Source organism: Moschus berezovskii, chromosome 7 (assembly GCF_049115385.1).
Source record: "Moschus berezovskii isolate FMDL1 chromosome 7, NW_MosBer_1.0, whole genome shotgun sequence".
Lineage (NCBI taxonomy): Eukaryota > Metazoa > Chordata > Mammalia > Artiodactyla > Moschidae > Moschus > Moschus berezovskii.
The window spans coordinates 77,953,819-77,978,978 of NC_142466.1; the positions used below are offsets into that span (position 1 = coordinate 77,953,819).

Sequence of the window (25,160 nt, forward strand, 5' to 3'; positions counted from 1 at the left end):
TTCCTCCTATCCCAGCAGAACTGAAAATGTTGTAGCTACCTTGCCTTCCACAGAAAGAAATATTGGGTTGGCCTAAAATTTCATTTGAGTTTTTCATACCATCTTAGAGAAAAACTTATGTGAAATTTTCGGCCAACCCAGTATATTTCACCCCCTTCTACTGTGATGGACTTCTGCCCCAGCTCCAAATCCATCCCTGCTTGAAATCCATGGTCTGCTTTTTTAGCATAGCTTTTCAGTAATGTCTACTAGAACTGAATTGAAGAGTTCATCTTGTTCAAGTCAAGCTGAGTTTCATCTGCCAGAATCTCTGAAATTCATATTCTGCTATCCAATTCTCTTGTTGTCCCTTTTAGTGTTTTTTTAATCTTTCATTCCCAACACCTCCCTAAGGAGAGTTTTTTTAAAAATTCATTTTATTTATTTTTTGAGTGCTTGCCACATGACTTGTGGGATCTAGCTTTGCGACCAGGGGTCGAACTCTGGCCCCCTGCAGTGGAAGTGTGGAGTCCTAACCACTGCACCACCATGGAATGCCCTGTCCTTCTTAGCTTTGAATAATACTTACTTGCACAGACATATCTTATCCCTCTTATCCTCTCCAGTTAGATTATAATTTCTTAGAAGACAGAGACTGTGTTTCCTACATCACACCCTCCGGACTGCTTAGTACGGGGTGAGGCACATACGAGGTGCTCAAAACATGTTTTCTAAGTGATTAATGAGTGAGTGAATGACATAACTTTTCTTCTTGAGCAAAGAGAAACATTGATGAAGGTTAACAGATTTTGGCAAGCGAGGTCTCTTCCCTGTTTACTGCCCTTCCAGTTCCCTGAAGAGAAGGGACAGAAAAGGGAGAGAAAGCAGTGGGTGACCCAGAGATGAGCTGTCTGTGTCTTTGCAAGATGCTGACTCCACTTGCCTTGTGAGCCTAACAGGAAATTTGGGAGTTTTTCTGGACTTGGATGGTGAATTTTTCACTCGTGTGATGCAGGTCGAACCCTATTTTTTACATTTCCTCTTCGTTTCAGTTGGAATTGGACGTAAGGAGTCAAATGTGTGTTTTCAGCCCAACATCCTTCTCTGGGATGCCTTCTCTGACCCCCGTTTGTTAGGCTGGCAAGAAAGTTCATTAGGATTTTCCATCACATCTTAAAGAAAAACCAAAATGAACTTTTTGGCCAACCAAGTGCAGTGGCAAGCTGCCCCCCTTGGACCTCACACCCTCTCCGTGTATCCCTGCTTTCTTTTTTCTCTGTTGAACATATCATCTGACATACTACAGATTTTCTTATTTTGTTAGTTTACTCTTCATCTCCTTGTATCAGTCAGGAGGCGGAAAGCATTTAGGTTATTGAAACAGGAAAAATGTAACATAAAGAGCTGTTGACTAGTTGAAGGTGGTTAATTACTAAAAGAGTTAAAAATGAGGTTTCATGAAGGGGTGCAGAAGAAACAGATGAGAAAAGCAGCTAGTACCTCTGGGCCAGGGTGGGGAGTGGACAGGAAGGAACTGAGGACCCAGGGGGACAGTGCCCAGCCCACTTTCTGTTCTTATCCCCAGGCTGTGGTTCAGGCCTCTTTCAGGAGTGTGTGACTACCCCAGACTGGCTACACAATACACAGTGCGCGCGTGCTGAGTTACTTCAGTCATGTTTGACTCTTTGCGACCCTATTGACTGTAGTCTGCCAGTTTCCTCCGTCCATGGAATTCTCCAGGCAAAAATACTGGAGTGGGGTGCTGTGCCCTCCTCCAGGGGATCTTCCCGACCCAGGGATCGAACCCACACCTCTTCTGTCTCCTGCCCTTGGCAGGCGGGATTCTTTACCACTAGTGCTGCCTGGGAAGCCCTCACATAATACACAGACTCAGTGCAAAACAAAAATGCAAGGCTTCTTGTTGCACAGTTATTAAACATTTCAAGATAGTGGCAGCAGAAGGTGACATCAGTCAATGCAGGGCTTGTCTGAATGTTAGGTCCCATGGCTGACAGTGTAATTGTGTAGCTTTCTAGTGACTGCAGGCTTGAGTAGTCTGATGGCGGCAAAGAAATTTGGCAGAGAGGGCAGGTAGGCCAGGATCTGTGGAAGCTGCTGTTAAGGGTGTGGACTGGCCTGGGCCTCTCTGCTGTGCAGAAACAGGCTGCTGGAGTGGGGACTGCGATGGTTTTTTAAATTTATTTTTGGTTGCACTAGGTTTTCTTTGCTGTACATTGGCTTTCTCTACTTGGGGGCATGCAGGCTTCTCTTGATTGTGGAGGCTTCTCTTGATAAGGAGCATAGCCTCTAGGCACTCAGACTCAGTAGTTGTGGCACATGAGCTTAGTTGCTCAGTGGCAAGTGGAATCTTCCCAGACCAGAGACTGAACCCGTGTCTCCTGCATTGGCAGGCAGATTCTTATCCACTGTGCCACCAGGGAAGTCTGGGAGAGTGTGGTTTAAGGAAAGAGCCAGGCCTTGACAGTTTACCAACCTTCAGGTTTCTAGAAACTGTAGCTTCATATCCTTTGCCATTTCGTTGTCGCAAAGATATATTTCCAAGTTAGAACACATTCTATTCACTCATATATTATCTGGATTTACAATCCTGAACAGGTCTAAACAATGGACATAGTCTTACCCCCAGTCTTACAGATGTTTGTGGCAGTTCTGAAGGGGAGTGAAGAGAAGATCCAGCCCAACAGAAGGGGTGACACAAGATAGGATCACAGATGCGAAAAGAAAAGTTAATGTGAGGAGGGGCAGCAAAGACTTTTTTTTTTATTGTGGCAAAATAAACACAATATAAAATTTACCAACTTGACCATTTTATTTATTTTATTTTTACAGTCTATGGGGTCAGACATGACTTAATGATGAAAACCATTTTATTTTAAAAATACTTGTTTCTTTATTTGGCTGCACCAGCTCTTAGTTGTAGCATACAGGACCCTTTAGTTGCAGCACATGGGATCTAGTTCCTTGACCAGGGATCAAACCCTGATCCCCTGCGTTGGGAGCATGGAGTCTTAGCCACTGGACCACCAGAGAAGTCCTTCAACTTCACCATTTTATGTATAGTTCAATAGTATTAAATACCTTCTTATTGTTGTGTAATCAGTCTCCAAAAATTTCCTTCTGAAGAAGCTCAAAACTGAAACTCAACCCATTAAACAATTCTCATTTCCCTTCTCCCCAGCTTCTGGCAACCACTCTTGTACTTCCTGTCTCTATGAATGTGGCCACTAAACCTTCAATGAGTGGAATCATACAGTATTTTATCTTTTGTGACCAGCTTATTTCACTTAGCATAATGTCCTCAAGTTTCATCCATATTGTAGTGTGTGTCAGAATTTCCTTCCTTTTTAAGGCTGAACAATATTCCATCATTTGCACATATCACATTTTATTTATGCATTCATCTGGTGATGGATGGATACTTGGGTTGCTTCCACAGTTTAGCTACTGCAATGGATAGCAGTGTACAAATATCTCTTTGAAACTCTGCTTTCATTTCTTTCGGGTATACACTCAGAAGCTGGATTGCTGGATTGTACAGTAGTCATATTTTTAATTGATTTGAGGAGCCATCACACTGGGTTTTGTAAGGTTGGCACCAGTTTACATTCCCATCAACAGTGCACAAAGGTTCCTTGTCTCCAAAACTTCACCAACACTTGTGATTAAAAAAAAAAAAATAGCCATCTTGATGGATACAAAGGAATCTCACGGTGGTTTTGAAAACTCCTTTTGAAATAGGAGGGAAAGAGGGCAGGGTGAGTGAAAAGGAAGAAATATTTTGAAGTAAACTGCCTCTTGAGAAACCTGTATGCAGATCAAGAAGCAACAGTTCGAACTGGACATGGAACAACAGACTGGTTCCAAATCAGGAAAGGAGTACGTCAAGGTTGCATATTGTCACCCTGCTTATTTAACTTATATGCAGAATACATCATGAGAAACGCTGGGCTGGAGGAAGCACAAGCTGGAATCAAGACTGCCGGCAGAAATATCAATAACCTCAGATATGCAGATGACACCACCCTTATGGCAGAAAGTGAAGAAGTAAAGAGCCTCTTGATTAAAGTGAAAGAGGAGAGTGAAAAAGTTGGCTTGAAGCTCAACATTCAGAAAACAAAGATCATGGCATCTGGTCCCATCACTTCATGGTAAATAGCTGGGGAAACAGTGGTAACAGTGGCTGACTTTATTTTTCTGGGCTCCAAAATCACTGCAGATGGTGATTGCAGCCATGAAATTAAAAGACGCTTACTCCTTGGAAGGAAAGTTATGGCCAACCTAGACAGCATATTGAAAAGCAGAGACATCACTTTGCCAATAAACGTCCATCTAGCCAAGGCTATGGTTTTTCCAGTGGTCATGTATGGATGCGAGAGTTGGAGTATAAAGAAAGCTTATAGAACAGTCTTTCCGACTCTGTGGGAGAGGGTGAGGGTGGGATGATTTGGGAGAATGGCATTGAAGCATGTATATTACCATATGTGAAACAAATTGCCAGTCCAGGTTCGATGCATGATACAGGATGCTTGGGGCTGGTGCACTGGGATGACCCAGAGGGATGGGATGGGGAGGGAGCGGGGAGGGGGGTTCAGGATGGGGAACACATGTACACCTGTGGCTGATTCATGTCAATGTATGGCAAAACCAATATAATATTGTAAAGTAAAAAATAAATAAATAAATAAAAGAAAGCTGAGCACCAAAGAATTGATGCTTTTGAACTGTGGTGCTGGAGAAGACTCTTGAGAGTCCCTTGGACTGCAAGGAGATCCAACCAGTCCATCCTAAAGGAGATCAGTCCTGGTGTCCATTGGAAGGACTGATGTTGAAGCTGAAACTCCAATACTTTGGTCACCTGATGCAAAGAGCTGACTCATTTGAAAAGACCCTGATGCTGGGAAAGATTGAGAGCAGGAGGAGAAGGGGATGACAGAGGATGAGATGCTTGGATGGCATCACCAACTCAATGGACATGAGTTTGAGTGAACTCCGGGAGTTGGAGACGGACAGGGAGGTCTGGCGTGCTGCAATTCATGGGGTCGCAAAGAGTCGGACATGGCTGAGCAACTGAACTGAACTGAACTGAGAGGGACACTGAGGTAACTTATAGCTGATTTCCATTCTTAACCACTGGACCCATCAGGGAAGTCCCTGGTAATTCTTTTTAAAGCAGCTTCTAGTTTGGTAGGAGAAGGTAAATAGAGACAGAGATGAGGTCTCTATAAATGCCTTTCCCAACCACAGCCTACCCTACACATACATGTTGGACAATCAATATTCATTGCTCCTGAGTCTCTCCTTCACTTTTGTCATATGCTTTGTAGTTGTTTGGTCGTTGTAATTTTCTTCATATTGATATCATCACAAAAATGTCTTCAGATAGGAAGCTAGTGGCCAGGGACTGTGCCTTCTTAGGACTCAGCTCACTGAGACTAGAGCCCCCATGGCTAGCACCACTCCCATGGCTGCAGCCTTTAGGAGGCACTTTAGAAATTAACAAGCCCTGACTTTCCTTGGGTGGCATTGGGGTAAAGAACCCCTGTGCCAATGGAAGAGACATAAAGGATGCAGGTTCGATCCCTAGGTTGACAAGATCCTCAGGAGGAGGGCATGGCAACCCATTCCTGTGCTTTTGCCTGGAGAATCTCATGGACAGAAGAGTCTGGCAGTCTATAGTCCATAGCATCGCACAGAGTTGGACACAACTGAAGTGACTTAGCACACACACACAAATTTCCTTGTTCACACAAGGAAACCAAGGCAGACCCAGGGGAGGTGGCTTACCTGACACAGACAGCAGCATAAAAGCCATGAGTGATGAATACAGCATCTGCTTGCCCAGTTAACCTGTCAGTGTCCGGGAGACAGAGAGCAACAGGTGTTGCCAACCTTCAGGATACAGCCCAGTGCAGTAAAACTCCCACATACACAGAGGGGGTCAGGCAGGTTCAGTGGTGGCCCCCTGGAACCGACCTCCCTGGAAAGGACTTGTGTGTACAGCTGGATTCCTGCTGTGGAAGACCGTGGCCCTCTGACCTACCAGGCTGTTGCTTGTTATGTTTCTAAACAGCATATTCTGATCCTGCTTCCCCAGTCAGGAGCCTGCTGCAATTCCTATCCTGCATCAGGACTTTGGTCCAGAGGTTTATGCTTCTTCCTGCTCTATCCCTTAATATAATGATTATACCTGAAAAGATAATTTAAGGAGGTTAAGGATAATATTGGGGGTGGGAAGAGACGGGGAAGACAGAGAATGAGATGGCTGGATGGCATCACCGACTCGATGGACATGAGTTTGAGTGAACTCCGGGAGTTGGTGATGGACAGGGAGGCCTGGCGTGCTGTGATTCATGGGGTCACAAAGAGTTGGACACGACTGAGCGACTGAACTGAACTGAACTGAAGGATAATATTTACCATGCCTTACCACTGCTTTGCTTCCCTCATAGCTCAGTAGGTTAAAGAATCCGCCTGCAATGCAGGAGACCCCAGTTCGATGCCTGGGTTGGGAAGATCCTCTGGAGAAGGGATAGGCTACCCACCCCAGTATTCTTGGGCTTCCCTTGTGGCTCAGCTGGTAAGGAATCCCCCTGCAACACAGGAGACCTGGATTCGATCCCTGGGTTGGGAAGATCCCCTGGAGAAGGGAAAGGCTACCCACTCCAGTAATCTGGCCTGGAGAATTCCATGGACTGTATAGTCATGGAGTCGCAGAGTTGGACATGACTGAATGACTTTCACTTCACTTCACTTCACCCTTGCTTTATTTTGGGTATATCTCCTTACATATGTACAGACCATTTTACATTTTTGTAATCATGGCACACCTCAGTACATAAGAGCAGTATTATCTACTTTGTGCCATGTGAGTGCGTGCTTAGTTGCGTCCTACTCTTTGCGACCCCATGGGTTGTAGCCCTCCAGATTCCTCTGTCTGTGGAATTTTCTCCAAACAAGAATACTGGAGCAGGTAGCCATTTCCTCCCCCAGAGGCTCTTCCTGACCCAGGTATCAAACCCACTTTTCTTTCGTCTCCTGCATCAGCAGGCAAATTCTTTACCACTGTGCTACCCGGGAAGCCCATATCTACTTTGGCTCCCCTTAGTGACTTGGTTCTTGGTACAATGCCCGTCATAGAGCATGTGGTCAATAGAGGATCACTGAATGAACACCATTCTATCATATGCTTCTTCCATTTCACATGATAAGACTATCTCCCTACTTGTCATAGCAAGAGTAATTGTAATTTTTAATGGTTTGCCTAATGGCATGGAATAATTTTGACTCTGTCATTTTTACTGTTCTAATTTTTTGGTAAAAAATTTCATGTACATTTTATTTAGCTTCTTGGGAATTAGCTTCAAGTAAAAGATTCCAATAGAATGATTGTATTAAAGAGGTTTGGACAACTTCGTGATTCAGTGAGTATTTCTTTTTTAAAATATTTATTTATTTTGGCAGCACTGGGTCTTTGTTTCTGGGCATGGGCTTTCTCTCGTTTCAGTGCATCAGCTTCTCGTTGTGGTGGCTTCTCTTGTGGATCAGGGGCTCTAGAGTGCACAGGCTCAGTATTTGTGGCTCACAGGCTTAGCTGCCCCGAGGCATGTGGAATCTTCTCAGACCAGGGATGGAACCCATGTCCCCTGCATTGACTAGAAGATTCTTAACCATTGGACCACCAGGGAAGTCCCAGTGAATATTCTTAAGGAGACAATGCTTCCTGGTAGAGACAATCCATTTCTGCTTTCTGTATGGTATATATTTATATTTATATTTCTAGAGTGTGTCCTAGTCAATGACGAGGGGCACAGAAACCATCCCCAGGAGCCCCTTAATTCAGAACTCCTTGAAGAGTCTAACAACATTCATCAGAAGCTCTCTTGGTGAGATAGAGTTGATCTTCTGGTTTCTGAGTAATAAAATAGTCTATTGACAGAAATGGCGCCTTTCCCCTAAGTCCTGAAACAAAACTCCAAAAAAATAAGGCTCTGATCAGAGTAACGTCTTTACAGGCAACATCAAAGGAAGGCGGTCCTTGCTTTAATGCTGAATGAGACTTTGAGATCTCAAAACCTAAAAACGTTTGTATGAGTTTTATTGCTCCTCTAACAAGTCCCCACAAAGTTAGTGGCTTAAAACCATGCAAATTATCTTACAGTTCTGCAGAAGTCTGACATGGTCCTCGCTGGGCTAACATCCACAGGCTGCATTCTTGTCTGCAGACTCTAGGGAAAATTCTTTTTCTTGCCTTTCTCAGCTTCTAGAAAGTGAAAGTGTTTGACAGAAAACTCACGTCTGTCTCTTTGGGACCACATGGACTGTATCCTGCCAGGCTCCTCTGTGGGATTTCCCAGGCAAGAATACTGCAGTGGGTTGCCACTTCCTTCTCCAGAGGATAGTCCTGATCCAGGCATTCAGCTTGGGTTTCCTGCATTGCAGACAGTTTCTTTACTGTCAGAGTCACCAGGGAAGCCAGGCAGCTTATAAAGGCTGCCCACATTCCTTGGTTTGGGTATGGACCCCTTTCTCCATGTTCAAAGCCAGCAGTATCACATTTCTCCCAGACCCTTCTCCTGTTGTCATCTCTCTCTCTCTCTCTGATCATAGCCTGGAAAGGTTCTCTGTTTTTAAAGAATTAATGTGTTTAGATAGGGCCCACCTGGATAATCCAAGACACTCACCACCTCAATGTCCTTAACCTTAATCACATCTGTAAAGTCTCTTTGGTTTGGAAAGGTAATGTATTCACAGGTTTGGGGGATAAAAGATGTGGGCATTTTTGGAGGGAGGGATTATTGTGCCAACCACAAGATCTAACCTGGACATATATTTTAAAATTAAAACTATATACAGGACTTTCCTGGTGGTTCAGTGGTTAAAGACTTCCCCTTACAATGCAGGGGATGTGAGTTTGATCCCTGATCAAGGAGCTAAGATCCCACATGCCCCTGGGGCAAAAAACCAGAACATAAACAATAGAAGCAATATTGTAACAAATTCAATAAATACGTTAAAACAGTCCACATCAAAAAAATCTTCAAAGACAGAACATGTAACATTATTCATTCACTTATATAAGGAATGACTAATCAGGACTGATGCTGAAGCTCAAACTCCAATAGTTCGGCCACCTCATGCGAAGAGTTGACTCACTGGAAAAGACCCTGATGCTGGGAGGGACTGGGGGCAGGAGGAGAAGGGGACAACAGAGCATGAGATGGCTGGATGGCATCACCGACTTGATGGATGTGAGTTTGAGTGAACTCCGGGAGTTGGTGATGGACAGGGAAGCCTGGTGTTCTGCAGTCCATGGGTTCGCAAAGAGTCGGACATGACTGAGCGACTGAACTGAACTGAACTGAAACAGGGTGAATCAAGTATAAAAGTCAGCATGAGCATGGAGAACTCTTCAGCAGCCAGTGACACTCAGAAAATCTTCTGGGATGCCTCTCTGTCACCTCTGACACCAAGGTTAAGCCTGCATCTCTGGATGATTGAAACTGCCAGTCTCCCGCCCTGTCCACATCCAGGCTCTGCACAACCACCTACACTGTTGGAAGGGGGACTGGGGCTGAGGAGCAGGGTACCAGGCAAGGAGAAGGGGCAAAGGAGCAGAAGGGAGGCTCTGAAGGGAGCCTGGTGACTTGAGTGTCTGCTGAGGATGCCCCTGTTCCCAGGGCTCTGTTGACGGGGGTTCCTTTTCAAGAACAGCGTTTTCTTCCTCAGTTCAGTTTAGTTTATCAATCATACCCGATTCTTTGCAACCCCATAGACTGCAGCACAACAGGCTTCCCTGTCCATCACCAACTCCCCGAGCCTGCTCAAACTCACGTCCATAACTCGAGTCGGTGATGCCATCCAACCATCTCATCCTCTGTCGTCCCCTCCTCCTCCCGACTTCAATCTTTCCCAGCATCAGGGTCTTTTCCAAGGAGTCAGTTCTTCACATCAGGTGGCCAAAGTATTGGAGTTTCAGCTTCAGCATCAGTCCTTCCAATGAATATTCAGGACTGATTTCCTTTAGGATGGACTGTTTGGATCTCCTTGCAGTCCAAAGGACTCTCAAGAGTCTTCTCCAACACTAGAGTTCAAAAGCATCAATTCTTCGGCACTCACCTTTCTTTATAGTCCAACTCTCACATCCATATATGACTACTGGAAAAACCAAAGTGTTGACTAGATGGACCTTTGTTGGCAAAGTAATGTCTCTGCTTTTTAATATGCTGCCTAGTTTGGTCATAGCTTTTCTTCCAAGGAGCAAGTGTCTTTTAATTTCATGGCTGCATTCACGATCTGCATTGATTTTGGAGCCCCCCCCCAAAAATAATGTCTGTCACTGTATCCATTGTTTCCTTATCTATTTGCCATGAAGTGATGGGACCAGATGTCATGATCTTAGTTTTCTGAATGTTGAGTTTTAAGCCAACTTTTTCTTCCTTGGTGATCCTCATTCTTTTTCCTCCCCAAGCTGCTGGACTCTCCCCACCTGGATCTTGTGTTTAGGAAGAGTTCCTATGGAGAGGCTCTCTGATTAGTGGCCCTGCCAATAAGTGGTGGTGGTGTGTGTGTGTAGCTGAAGAACTAGATTAACTGCTGCTGCTGCTGCTAAGTCACTTCAGTCGTGTCCAACTCTGTGCGACCCCATGGACTGCAGCCCACCAGGCTCGCCTGTCCCTGGGATTCTCCAGGCAAGAACACTGGAATGGGTTGCCATTTCCTTCTCCAATGCATGAAAGTGAAAAGTGAAAGTGAAGTCACTCAGTCGTGTCCGACCCTGAGGTGTGTTGTTTTCCCCTCTCTCTGTGTGACTAAAATGAATGGAAATACAAGGGAGGGAAGCAAATTCAAATTGCTTTCCAGAAAGCCTGAAAGTGAAGCTGTGAGTTGAGAGAGGCCACTGAGTTCTGGAACACGCGTCTGATGGCAAATGAGCAACAGAAGAATTTCTCTGGGGGCGCTGGGATGAGCTCTGGAACCACCTGTTACAGGGAACTCTGAATCTGAGGTCTTCAAGGATCGCGAAGGCCTGTTGACCCCAGATCCTTTTTTGAGCCCTACAGCGAGGCTTCCGACTCACCACTAGATGGCGGGCGAGCTGTGGCTCTCTGCAAGCGGGGCCAGAACCCGACTGATCCTAGGCTCCTCTGAGGTGCTGGGCGGTGCATTGGTAGCTCACAGAGTTCCACCTGGTAAGACAGAAACGCTTCTGTCCGTGGATTGCTGAATTCCACTTTAATATCCCCCCAGCACTACCTAAGCAGTTTTTACTCTATTCTTTGGCCCCAGTCACAGGTTTGAAAAAATGATACTTTCGTCCCTGAGGCTCCAGAAAGGAAAAATAATAATGTGTCCTTCTCATTGAAAACCAATTTGCTTAGTAATCATATTTTGTTTGTTTATGGACAACATGGAGCCAGAGGGACTTGGGTTTGAGCTTTGGCTCTCATTCTCTGGGCAATCTTTTCTGGGCTCCAGTTTTTTGTTGGTTTGTTTGTTTTCCGACTAAAAGGAAATGAATCATCCCTGCCTGATGGGGTTGTCCAAGCATCAAGTGTTACAAGGATGGAGCATGTCAAGCACAGTGCCCAGCACTTAGTAGGCATTTTCCATCCCACTTTTTTTCAGGGAACAGCGGCCCTATTCTCCTCCCCTTCATTGTTCTTGTTGTTTAGTTGCTAAGTCGTGTCTGACTCTTTTGTGACTCCATGGACTCTGACCCACTCCAGTGTTCTTGCCTAGAGAATCCCAGGGATGGGAGAGCCTGGTGGGCTGCTGTCTATGGGGTCGCACAGGGTCAGACACAACTGAAGCGACTTAGCAGCAGAAGCAGCAGGACTGTGATCCACATGGTTCTTCTGTCCATGGGATTTCCCAGGCCAGAATACTGGAGTTGGCTGCCCTTTTTCTCTCCAGGAGATCTTCCCGGCCCAGGGATCAAACCTGTGTCTCCTGCATCGGCAGGTGGATTCTTTACTGCAGAGCCACCTGGGAAGCCCTTTCACCATACTCCCTAGCTGTATCAGTGCCTGGGGTGTGGATGGCAGGCATTGTGAACAAGTGGACAAGCTAGTTCATGAATAGGACTTACCTTGATTTTAATCCAATAGCCTCCTATAACTGAAATACAAGGTTTGTGTGCAGGATTCAGAAGATTACATCATAACACTCCTGCCTGCAGATGCTAACTCTCTGATTAAAGGAGACCAAATTAACCAAAACACATTTAAGAGTGAACACAGAAGCTAATAAATGAAAAGTGATTCAGAATGTATGATACAGACTGGTTATAAATAAGTTTATAGTTCCTCCAATAGGGCTCAGTTTCTCAAATTCGGCCATTCGTGGTGTCAGTTTACATTTTCCCTGTTTGTCAACAGAAGGCTGTTTGTCAGAGTCTGGTCATTTTGATGGGGAAGAAGAGGACTTACTTGGCAGCAGGAACATGATATCTAGAGAGCCGACCCAGCTGAGAATCCAGTGGGTGTCATGACAGCAGCATGGGGATGGGATGGAAGTTCCTGGAGACGGATAAAAGGAGTCAGAAAAGGGAAGTGAGAGGCTGGCAAAGGCAACAGTTAGCCATTGTACTATTTGGCTGATGATTTCTTCCGAGTATGAATCAAGTCACAGAGTTTAAATCTGGAAGCTACCTTAAAAGTGTCTGGCTTGATTTCCAAAATGACGTTTGTTGTTCAGTGGCTAAGTCTTTGCGACCTCATGGACTGTAGCATGCCCAGCTCCTCTGTCCTCCACTGTGTCCCAGAGTGAGTGTTGGGGCTTCCCTGGTGGCTCAGATGGTAAGGAATCTGCCTGCAATGTGGGAGACCTGGGTTCGATCCCTGGGTTGGGCAGATCACTTGGAGAAGGGAGTGGCCACCCGTTCTAGTCTTCTTGCCTGGAGAATCCCATGGACAGAGGAGCCTGGGGGGCTGCAATCCACGGGGTCATGTCTTACTCCATGGCTTCATGGACTATGGTTCATCAGGCTGCTCTGTCCTTCACTGTCTCCCAGAGTTAGCTCAGATTCAATAGGAGCCTTTATATGACATCTCTGACTCAGTTCAGTCACTCGGTCCTGTCCAACTCTTTGAGACCCCATGGCTACAGCATGCCAGGCTTTCTTGTCCATCACCAACTCCTGGAGTTGAACACCAAACTCATGTTCAGTGATGCCATCCAACCATCTCATCCTCTGTCGTCCCCTTCTCCTCCCGCCCTCAATCTTTCCCAACATCAGGGCCTTTTCAAATGAGTCAATTATTCGCATCAGGTGGCCAAAGTATTGGAGTTTCAGCTTCAACATTAGTCGTTCTGATGAACATTCAGGACTGATCTTCTTTAGGATGAACTTGTTGGATCTCCTTGCAGTCCAAGGGACTCTCAAGAGTCTTCTCCCACACCACAGTTCAAAAGCATCAATTCTTCGGTGCTCAGCTTTCTTTATGGTCCAACTCTCACATTCATACATGACCACTGGAAAAACAATAACTTTGACTAGAAGGACCATTGTTGGCAAAGTAATATTTCTGCTTTTTAATATGCTGTCTAGGCTGGTCATAACTTTCCTTCCAAGGGGTAAGTGTCTTTTAATTTCATGGCTGCAATCAGCATCCACAGTGATTTTGGAGCCCCCCAAAATAAAGTCTGACACTGTATCCATTGTTTCACCATCTATTTCCCATGAAGTGATGGGACCGGATACCATGATCTTAGTTTTCTGAATGTTGAGCTTTAAGCCAACTTTTTCACTCTCCTCTTTCACTTTCATCAAGAGGCTCTTTAGTTTGTCTTCACTTTCTGCCATAAGGGTGGTGTCATCTGCATATCTGAGGTTATTGATATTTCTCCTGGCAATCTTGATTCCAGCTTGTGCTTCCTCCAGCCCAGCGTTTCTCATGATGTACTCTGCATATAAGTTAAATAAGCAGGGTGACAATATGCAACCTTGACGTACTCCTTTCCCGATTTGGAACCAGTCTGTTGTTCCATGTCCATTTCTAACTGTTGCTTCCTGACCCACATACAGATTTCTCAAGAGGCAGGTCAGGTGGTCTAGTATTCCCATCTCTTTCAGAATTTTCTACAGTTTCTTGTGATCCACACAGTCAAAGGCTTTGGCATACTCAATAAAGCAGAAATGTTTTTCTGGAACTCTCTTGCTTTTTTGATGATCAGGCGGATGTTGGCAATTTGATCTCTGGTTCCTCTGCCTTTTCTAAAACCAGCTTGAACATCTGGAAGTTCATGGTTCATGTATTGCTGAAGCCTGGCTTGGAGAATTTTGAGCATTACTTTGCTAGCATGTGAGATGAGTGCAATTGTGCAGTAGTTTGAGCATTCTTTGGCATTGCCTTTTTTGGGATTGGAATGAAAACTGACCTTTTCCAGTCCTGTGGCCACTGCCAAGTCTTCCAAATTTGCTGCATATTGAGTGCAGCAGTTTCACAGCATCATCTTTCAGGACTCGAAATAGCTCAACTGGAATTCCATCACCTCCACTAGCTTTGTTCATAGTGATGCTTCTTAAGGCCCACTTGACTTCACATTCCAGGATGTCTGGCTCTAGGTGAGTGATCACACTGTCATGATTATCTTGGTTGTAAAGATCTTTTTTGTACAGTTCTTCTGTGTATTCTTGCTACCTTTTCTTAATATCTTCTGCTTCTGTTAGGTCTATACCATTTCTGTCCTTTATTGAGACCATCTTTGCATGAAATGTTCCCTTGGTGTCTCTAATTTTCTTGAAGAGATCTCTAATCTTTCCCTTTCTGTTTTCTTCCTGTATTTCTTCGCATTGATCACTGAGGAAGGCTTTCTTATTTCTCTTTGCTATTCTTTGGAACTCTGCATTCAGATGCTTATATCTTTCCTTTTCTCCTTTGCTTTTTGCTTCTCTTCTTTTCACAGCTATTTGTAAGGCCTCCTCAGAAGGCCATTTTGCTTTTTTACATTTCTTTTTCTTGGGGATGGTCTTGGTCCCTGTCTCCTATACAGTGTCACGAACCTCCATCCATAGTTCATCAGGCACTCTATCTATAAGATTAGTCCCTTAAATCTATTTCTCACTTCCACTGTATAATAGTAAGGGATTTGATTTAGGTCATATCTGAATGGTCTAGTGGTTTTCCCTACTTTCTTCAATTTAAGTCTGAATTTGGCAATAAGGAGTTAATGATCTGAGCCACAGTCAGCTCCCTGTCTTGTTTTTGCTGACTGTACAGAGCTTCTCCATCTTTGGCTGCAAAGAATATAATCAGTCTGATTTCTGTGTTGAGCATCTGGTGATGTCCATGTGTAGAGTCTTCTCTTGTGTTCTTGTATGAGCGGCCTAGAGGAGATAACCCATGTTCAAGGTCAGAGAAACCCCAGTAAGATGGTAGGCACTGAGAGATGACATTAGCGGGCAGACAGACTGAAACCACAATCACAGAAAACTATCTCTGACTAGAAGCATTCAAATCACTATTTAAACAGTTCTAGGCACAGGGAACTCACTACCTTGGAAGAAAGCCACTTCTACACTAGACAGTTCTGCTTGTAATTATTAGCTCAAAACCTTCCTCCAGCTCTCACACACAGCTGCTGATTTTGCTCTGGAGCCACGTAGATTACCTTGCCTCCTCTTTCTGAGTTCTGCAACTTGCCAAGAGCTGCTATCAATTCCATGGCCCTTAGCTTTTTCTCCCCACTGCTTTCAGACATTTGCAAATGACTCTGTACATCTCCTAGACCACAGACTCCCTGGAGTGGAAGGGGCCGGCCACTACAGGGAGGCCATTTTGTGCCTTGGTTTTCCCTGCTATGTGCCTTGACACAGCACTAGGTGGCGCCATGCCCAAGTTCCCATTCTAGTGCTCTGGGTATTCAGGCTAACATGAAGATTGCCCACTTCCCCTAAGAAGTTATCAGTGCCAACCCTATCATGCCTCATATCCTTGTTTTCCTCAGGGGTCACAAGAAGTCCAAATCCCAGCCTCTGCAGTGATTCAGTATCAACCTGACCCTAGCTGCATCCAGCTATGTAGGTACCCATGTAGATAGCCTGGTGAGTTTCCTGGTGGCTCAGTGGTAAAAATTTGCCTGCCAATGCAGGAGACACGGGTTCCATCACTGGGTCAGAAAGATCCCCTGGAGGAGCAAATGGCAACCCACTCCAGTATTGTGGCCTGGGTAATCCCATGGACAGAGAAGCCTGGTGGAATACTGTCTGTGGGATCACAAAGAGTCAGACACGACTGAGCGACTAAACAACAACATGTGAACAGCCCATGTTTTGCCATCCAGTACCCTGTCCTTCTCTTGATGACAGCATCGCAGTCTTCCTCTGAAGAACCATTCCATTACTCACCAACATGAGGTTCTGGTGGGTTCTGTCTACCAGGGGTGGGCAGTGGACCCAGGACCATGGCCACTTAGAGACACCCCCATGTTAACCATCGTGTATGGCTCAGGTTGGGATTTCATTGGTGTGGAAGGGAAGAAGCAGGCAGTGAGGACCACATCCACCTGGAGATGTTGGGCAGCCATCTGCTCACTGGTTGGGGAGAGGTTGCTTGAGAATAGAGCCAACACAGAGAAGCTGAGAGACTGAGGGGATGCGCCAGACTCACAGAAGACCGTGAACTTGATCAATAAAGGTTGTGTGTGAGTGTTCAGTTGCTCAATTGTGTCCGACTCTTTGCGACCCCATGGACCGCCAGGCTCCTCTGTCTATGGGATTCCCCAGACAAGAATACTGGAGTGGGTTGCTATTACCTTCTCTAGGGGATCATCCCAATCCAGGGATTGAACCCATGTCTCCTGCATTGCAAGTAGATTCTTTACTGCCAGGCTAGCAGGGATAAAGTTTGAGTATGGTATAATTGCTCCACTGCCTGGCTGTTCCCTCATGTCTCTCTCTCCTTTTCTTTTTTTTCCTTCTTCTCTATCCACCTCCCCATCTGTCTCTCCCCCTCTCTTGCTCACCCCGCCCTCTTCAAGTCTCCCTATTCCCTGAGACATAATTACATTGAAATTAGGCCAGTCAGTAACCCTACAATGGCCTCTAAGCATTCAAGGGAAAAGGATTGCATATTTCTTTAAATTAAGAGCTAGAAATGATTAAGCTTAGTGAGGAAGGTATAGTGAAAGCCAAGATAGGATGAAAACTAGACCTCTTGGTCAAACACTTAGGCAAGCTGTATATGCAAAGGAAAGTTTCTTGAAGGAAATTAAAACTGGTATTCCACGGAATATATGAATGATAAGAGAGCAAAACAGTCTCACTGCTGATATGAAGAGAGTTTCAGTAGTCTGGAGAGACAATCAAACCAGCCACAACATTCCCTTAACCAGGGTCTGATCCATGGCATGAACTGGAGCAAACTCCGGGAAATGGTGAAGGACAGGGAAGCCTGGCGAGCTGCAGTCCATGGGGTCACGGAGAGTCAGATGTGACTTAGCAACTGAACACCAGTAGTCCAGAGCAAGGCCCCAGTTCTCTTCAGTTCTATAAAGGTTGAGAGCTAAGGAGGCTGCAGAAGAAAAACTCGAAGCTAGCAGAGGTTGGCTTATGAGGTTTAAGAAAAGAAGCTGTATTTATAGCACAAAAGTACAAGGTGACGCAGCTAGGGCTGGTGTAGAAGCTACAGCGAGTTATCCAGAAGATCTAGCTAAGATGACTAGTGAAGGTGGCTCCACTAAACAACAGATTATCCTTGTAGACAAAACAGGCCCATATTGGAAGAAGATGTCATCTAGGATTTTCAAGGCTAGAGAGGAGAAGTCAGTGCCTGGTTCCTAAGCTTCAAAGGGCAAGCTTACTGTCTTGTTAGAGGCCAGTGCAGCTGGTGATATTAAGTTGAAGCCAGTGCTCATTGACCATTCCAAAAAAGTGCTAAATTAACTCTGCTTGTGCTCTATAAATGGAACAACAAAGCCAGGATGACAGCACATCTGTTTACAACATGGTTTACCAAAAACTTTAAGCCCACTGTTGAGATCTACTGCTCAGGAAAATGTTACTGCTTATTGTCAATGCACTTGGTCACAAGAGCTGTGATGGAGGTAGACAATGAGATTAGTGTTGCTTTTAGTCCTGTTAATACAGCATTCATTCTGTAGCCCAAGAATAAAGGGTTCATTTTGACTTTCAAGTCTTATTATTTAAGAAGTAGATGTTATAAACTTATAACAGTGATTGTTGCAAAAGTTAAAATAGTGATTACATCTGGGGAAAGGAAGAGGTCTCATGAAGAATTAATGTTCTATCATTTCATAATGAGGGTATGTATGAGAACGTGGGTATTTTCTTTACAATTAAAAAAAATATGTGTATGCTTTATATATTCTTTTTTATGGATGATGCATTTCATAATAAAAAGTAAAATAGATTAAAAGTGAATTAAGAGTGAATGGAGTCCAGGAAGTAAAAAAAAAAGAAGTAGATGTTGAAAAGCTATCACTGCTGTAGAGAGTGATTCCTCTGATGGATCTAGGCAAAGGCAATTGAAAACCTTCTAGAGGGAATTTCCCATTCTAGATGCCATTCAGAACATTAGGGGGACTTCCCTTGCTGTCCAGTGGTTCAGACTTCACCTTCAAAAATGCAGGGCATGTGGGTTCAATCCCTGGTTGGGAGGCTGAGATCCCACATGCTTGGTGACCAAAAACTAAAATATAAGGCAAAGCAATATTATAACAAATTCAATGAAGACTTTTTAAATGGTCCACATAAAAAAGAAAGAAAGAAAAGAACATTATGATTCATGTTGCCGCTGCTGCTGCTGCGTCGCTTCAGTCGTGTCCAACTCTGTGCGATCCCATAGACAGCAGCCGACCAGACTCCGCCATCCCCGGGATTCTCCAGGCAAGAACACTGGAGTGGGTTGCCAGTTCCTTCTCCAATATGATTCATGAGACAAGGTCAAAATATCAACATTAACAGGAGTTTGGAATAAGCTGGTTCCAAACCTCATGGATGACTCTGAGGGGCTCAAGACTTCAGTAGCAAAGTCACTGCCAAGGTGGTGGAAATAGCAGGAGAATGAGAAATGAAGCCTGAAGGTGGGATTAAATTGCTGCAATCTCATGATAAAACTTTAATGGACAATGAGTTGCTTATTGACGTGTGAAGAAATTAGTTTCTTGAGATGGAATCTACTCCTGGGGAAGATGCCATGATTTCTGAAATGATAACAAAGGATTGAGAACATTACATAAGCTTAGTTGATAAAGCAGCAGCCGTGTTTGAGAGGATTGACTCCAATTTTGAAAGAATTGTGGGGAAATGCTGTCAAACAGCATTGCATGCTACAGAAAAATCATTTGTGAAAGGAAGAATCAGTCGATGTGGCACACTTCATTGTGGTCTTATTCTTAAAAAAATAGTCACAATTACTCTCACCCCCTCCCCCAGCAACCACCTCCCTGATCGGTCAACAGCCATTAACAACGGGGCCTCTACCAGCAAAATGACAACTCAGATGGTTAGTATTTTCTAGCAATAAAGTGGAGAAGGCAATGGCAGCCCACTCCAGTACTCTTGCCTGGAAAATCCCATGGATGGAGGAGCCTGGTGGGCTGCAGTCCATGGGGTCGCTAAGAGTCAGACACGACTGAGCGCCTTCCCTTTCACTTTTCACTTTCTTGCATTGGAGAAGGAAATGGCAATTCACTCCAGTGTTCTTGCCTGGAGAAACCCAGGGACAGGGAGCCTGGTGGGCTGCCGTATATGGGGTCGCAAAAAGTCGGACACGACTGAAGTGACTTAACAGCAGCATCAGCAATAAAGTATTTTAAATTAGGGTTTCCGAGTGGTAAAGAATCTGCCTCCAATTCAGGAGATTCAGGAGACACAGATTCAATCCTTGGGTCTGGAAGGTCCCCTTGAGAAGGGCATGGCAACCCACTCCAGTATTGTTGCCCAGAGAATTCCATGGACAGAGGAGCCTGGCAGTCTACAGTCCACGAGGTTTCAAAGAGCTGGACACGGCTGAAGCAACTGAGAACACACGCACATTTTAAGAGTGTGTACTCTGTTTTCTTGACAATGATATTATTGCACACAGTGTATAGATACTGTATACTATACAGCTTGCATATTGTAAAAACACAACTTTTATACCTGGAAACCAAAAAAGTTCATGTCACTTACTTTATTGCAATATTCAGTTTATTGCAGTGGCCTGAAATTGAACCCGCAATATCTCTGAGGTCTGCCTGTAGATGAGCAAATAAATTCTCTTAATTAATTAATTTAATTAATCTTCATTAATTAATCTGGCTTGAGTTGGATCTCTGACATTTGCAACTGAAAAGTTGTAATATAATTACAACTAATCTGACTCACCCGTCCCCTCTGGGGATACATTTCATTGTGCCCTCTTGGAACACATGTTGAGTGCCCCGCACGGTCCCCTGTATTCTCACCTCTTCCCTGAATGCCTCTTCCGCCTCTTTTCGTTGGGTTTGAAATATGGCTTTCCCTCCTGTCCCTGGTCCCCACTCCCCACAATGCTCTCAGAAGACAGTCCATTCCACCCACCTCATCCTCAAGTACCTCAGGGCATGAACTGAACAGGAGCCCTCCTTGCTTTCTGTCACCATTTTAAAACCTCTTCTCTTTTTTTCTACTTGAAACTCTCCAGTTCTTTCAAGCTCAGTCTCCACCAGTCCTAACTGCTGTACCTGACAGCTTGCCCGTCACTGCCACACGCTCACAGGGACTTCAGCTCCAGGCTCGCTCACGGACTTTCTCTTTGGTCCCCTCCTGGCCACCATTTTCAGCGACCTCAATATCCATATGAATGATTCTTCCAACTCTGGTCTCCATCACCTCAGTCACCCTAGACCTCCCAATCATCAGTAATCAGAACACAACCCAGACCTCAAATTCATAACCCACTATTATCTTTTATCCTTACAGCTAGCATACTCTAGTGCCTCTAATGCAATAATTCTTTGAGCTTCTCACTGCCGATTCATATGGTCCCCATATTCTGGATTCTATGGTCCATTATGATAGTAACTCCCCTGAAAATACACTAAATCTTTTGTCTCTCTTGTTTTCTATTATCCTTACCATGCTGTATTTTTATATGGGTTTTTATATTATTATTATAAAATTATATTGTTTAAATGATTTTCACTACTATAATATTGACTATATGTCAATCACATTATAATATTATTCATTAATTATAATATTATTATTATTATTATTATTATTTTTTTATTTGACAATATTATATTGGTTGGTTTTGCCATACATTGACATGAATTCACCCCAGGTGTACATGAGTTCCCCCTCCTGAACCCCCCCTCTCACCTCCCTCCTCCCTTTATCCTCCCTCTGGGTCATCCCCGCACACCAGCCCCGAGTATCCTGTAACATGCATTGACCCTGAACTGCTGATTCGTTTCACATATGACAACATACATGTTTCAATGTCATTCTCTCAAATCATCCCACCCTCACCCTCTCCCACAAAGTCCCAAAGACTGTTCGATACAACTGTATCTTTTTTGCTGTCTCGTATACAGGGTTATATTTCCATCTTTCTAAATTCCATATATATGTGTTAGTATACTGTATTGGTGCGTTTCTTTCTGTCTTACTTCACTCTGTATAATAGGCTCCAGTTTCATCCACCTCATTAGAACTGATTCAAATGCATTCTTTTTAATGGCTGAGTAATACTCCATTGCGTATATGTACCAAAGCTTTCTTATCCATTCATCTGCAGATGGACATCTAGGTTGCTTCCATATCCTGGCTATTATAAACAGTGCTGCGATGAACATTGGAGTACATGTGTCTCTTTCAATTCTGGTTTCCTCGGTGTGTATGCCCAGAAGTGCGATTGCTAGATCATATGGCACATATTTTATATGTGCTTTTTTATTATTTACACTGGAAACTATGTTTCCCAGAATCCCTTTGAACAGTTCAGGGTTCAGTTCAGTTCAGTTCAGTTCAGTTGCTCAGTCGTGTCCGACTCTTTGCGACCCCACGAATCACAGCACGCCAGGCCTCCCTGTCCATCACCAACTCCCGGAGTTCACTCAAACTCATGTCCACAGAGTTGGTGATGCCATCCAGCCATCTCATTCTCCGTCGTCCCCTTCTCCTCCCGCCCCCAACCTTTCCCAGCATCAGAGTCTTTTCCAGTGAGTCAACTTGTTGCATGAGGTGGCCAAAGTACTGCAGTTTCAGCTTTAGCATCAGTCCTTCCAATGAACATCCAGGATTGATCTCCTTTAGAATGGACTGGTTGGATGAGCTGACCAAAAGCAAAGCTGTGTAAGAATTGGGAGGCAAAGTGAAAGAGCAGTTGTAACACCCTGAAGGCAGACACAAGAGTGCCAGAGATTCGCTCTGGGTCTCTTCTTCCCAACTGCTGACACTGATGTCCAACAGTGATGCCAGGACACCCGGGACACACTGGTGTGAACTCCAAAGCTGTAGCCACAGAGAACCAACAACTGTGATGGACTTCTATCTCAGCCCCCTTTGTAATCTGACTACAGCAGCTGGATGTGGCTAGCTTACAGAAAGCCTGCCAGTGTCTACATGTCACCAGAGCCAGAGCTGGTTAGTGGCTTTTCTCTCATCCTTCAGCTCCAAATTTGGACATTTCTTCCCCAGCTCCTCCTATGGTTGTGTAAGGTCTAATTAGTGTAATAAGCTCCTATTCCACAGTGTTTACTTAGCTCAGTCCCAATGACCCACTTTCTCTGAGCTCGCCCCAAAGATGCTGAATACTATTGGAGAAAACACAGTCCTACTGACTGGTTTCACTTGAATTTGTGACCACATAGTAGTTACCTGGCTTTGGTCTGTCCAGCATCCTCTCCCTCTTCTTTGTGTGATCACATCACAGATTTCCTGGACAAAGTAGCTGTCCCTCACTGAACAATCTTGATGAAACTTTTAATTAAATCATTGTTCTTGGCTTCCATCTGGCCAATCAGATGCTCTCTCCTTGGGATTTTGATGTGGGGAGAATGGAACTTATTTATCCCAATGTTTGCATTCTACAATTGCCGTCCGTGTGTTCTTGCTCTTGAGATTCCCCAGTGCTAAGCTAGTCCCTGGTGTTCTAGCCTTTCTTTTTCTAGGACCACGTGAACTCTCTCATTCTTCCAACAGATTTTTTACTGAACTTAGTAAGAGCCAATGTCTGAGGCTTGCACAGACCTCAGATGGGCACCCCACTCTGCCCAACAGTCCTGCTAAGTTTCCTCAGTCAACATATATTCTCATATTCCAAGGAATTTATTCCATATCATTTTTTCTCTTCTCAAACCTGTGTTCTGTTCTGCTCAACTTCAGTCTCATACTTCACTAGGGAAAGGGAAGCATTTGACACCTTCCTATCACCAAATCCACAGACCTATTGGGAGCTAAACTCATATTTTCTGGCTGTTTTTCCAGTTACAATGCTGTCCTTGTAAGTATTCTAAATCTCTCTGCTCAAGTCAAAGGCCAAGTCCTCCATCTGTGCTCTGGACCCCTCTCCACTTACCATCTCACAGATTATATGCCTGAGTTTATCACCCTTCCCTCCCTCCTGATCATCGCTTCCCCTTCCTCTATTGGATCTTTCCCATCAGCATACAATTGTGTCCTTTCAGCTTTTAAAATATCTTTTTAAAGATCCTCGAACAACATGGGGGCTATGGGTATGGACCATCTTTGCATTCAAAAATACGAGTATAATTTACAATCAGTGCTTGGTATCCATATTTCCTTCATATCTGTGTTTCTACATTCTTGGATTCAGCCAACTGAGGATCGTGTAGTACTGTAATATTTACTATTAAAAAGTATCCCATGTAATTGGACCCACACAGGTCAAACACATGTTGTTCAAGGGTCAACTGTATGTATATCCTTCCTTAACTCTACGCATATCATTCCATCTTCTGCTCCCTGCTCATGGCCAAACTTTGGGAGAAAGTTGTTTCTATTTTATCACATCTCATTCTCTCTGAAACCTCCTAACTGGGTTTCCATTTTGAGCACTCCAGTGAAAGCTGCTTCTGTGTTCTGGTCACAAACGACATCCATCTTGCCGAATTCTGCAGTTGCTTCTCTGTTCTCATCTTCCTTTTCCTCCCAGCTGCACTCAACACAATCAGTCTTTCCCTCATTTCCTAAGTTTTCTCTGTTTTTGTGACACGCTACACTCTTTTATTTTGGAGGGGGGGATGTGTGGCATGTGCAGCGTTAGTTCCCTGACCAGGGATCAAACTTTTGCCCCCTGCATTGGGAGCACAGTCTTCACCAAAGAACTGCCAGGGAAGTCCCCCCTAGCTCTTGATTTTCCTCTACCTCATAGATTGCTCTAGAGATTATATGCAACGCTCCACATTCCCCCTGTATTTCAGTGTTTGTCATACGGTAATTATCTTGCTATTTTTTTTCATAAGCTATCTTATTTTCAGTCTTTCTCTATATTCACACCAGAATATAAAGCTCTTTGGAACAGGAATTTAATTCTTATTGTCTATACTATTCAATTGGCACATCAGTTCAGTTCAGTTCAGTCGCTCAGTCATGTCCGACTCTCCGCGACCCCATGAATCACAGCACGCCAGGCTTCCCTGTCCATCACCAACTCCCGGAGTACACTCAAACTCATGTAGGAACTAAATGAATGTTTTTTGAAAGAAATCATGTCATGTTTCCCAGACCTTTTATCATCCAGGTCACCTTTCTCTCTGTGACCTCAAGCTGGTCACTATTGCTCTAAAAATGTGGCCCAATTTGGAGGCCCACATGAGCACAATTACTTTTTTTTTTTTGAGATTAAAAAAAAATGTGGACGATTTTTAAAGTCTTTACTGAATTTATTACAATGTCACTTCTGTTTCATGCTTTGGTTTTTTGGCCACAAAACATGTGGGAGCTTAGCTCCCCAACCAGGGATCAAACCAGCATCCCCTGCATTGAAAAGCAAACTCTTAACCACTGGACCACCAGGCAAGTCCCAAGCGTAATTGCTTTGGACCCTGACAAAGATTTACCCCTTGACCTAACTCTAGTCTGGTTCCTGTGAACCCTCTTCTCAACCAGGCCCTGACTTTTGGACTTCCGTGTTCATCTCTGCTTAGTCTAGGCTTAGCAAGAATTCTGCTGTGTCAGTTTAGTGAAAATCACACTTCCTTGATTTCTG

The 25,160-nt window shown here is 44.4% G+C and overlaps 1 long non-coding RNA gene across 3 annotated transcripts in view; it reads right to left on the reverse strand.

The window, feature by feature from the left end:
- Nucleotides 1–6,784: 6,784 nt before the first annotated feature.
- LOC148777375 (uncharacterized) overlaps nucleotides 6,785–25,160 on the reverse strand; it is a 68,967-nt gene continuing 50,591 nt past the window's right edge. The window contains exons 4-6 of one of the 3 annotated variants that reach the window (XR_016037866.1): nucleotides 20,135–20,199; nucleotides 12,429–15,328; nucleotides 6,785–11,186 (exon numbers count right to left, since the gene is read on the reverse strand). This is a non-coding gene — a long non-coding RNA (uncharacterized LOC148777375). Of the gene's footprint in view, nucleotides 11,187–11,841; nucleotides 15,329–18,669; nucleotides 19,165–20,134; nucleotides 20,200–25,160 lie in introns of those variants that run through there. The other 2 variants (XR_016037865.1, XR_016037864.1) reach the window with 2 other exon arrangements.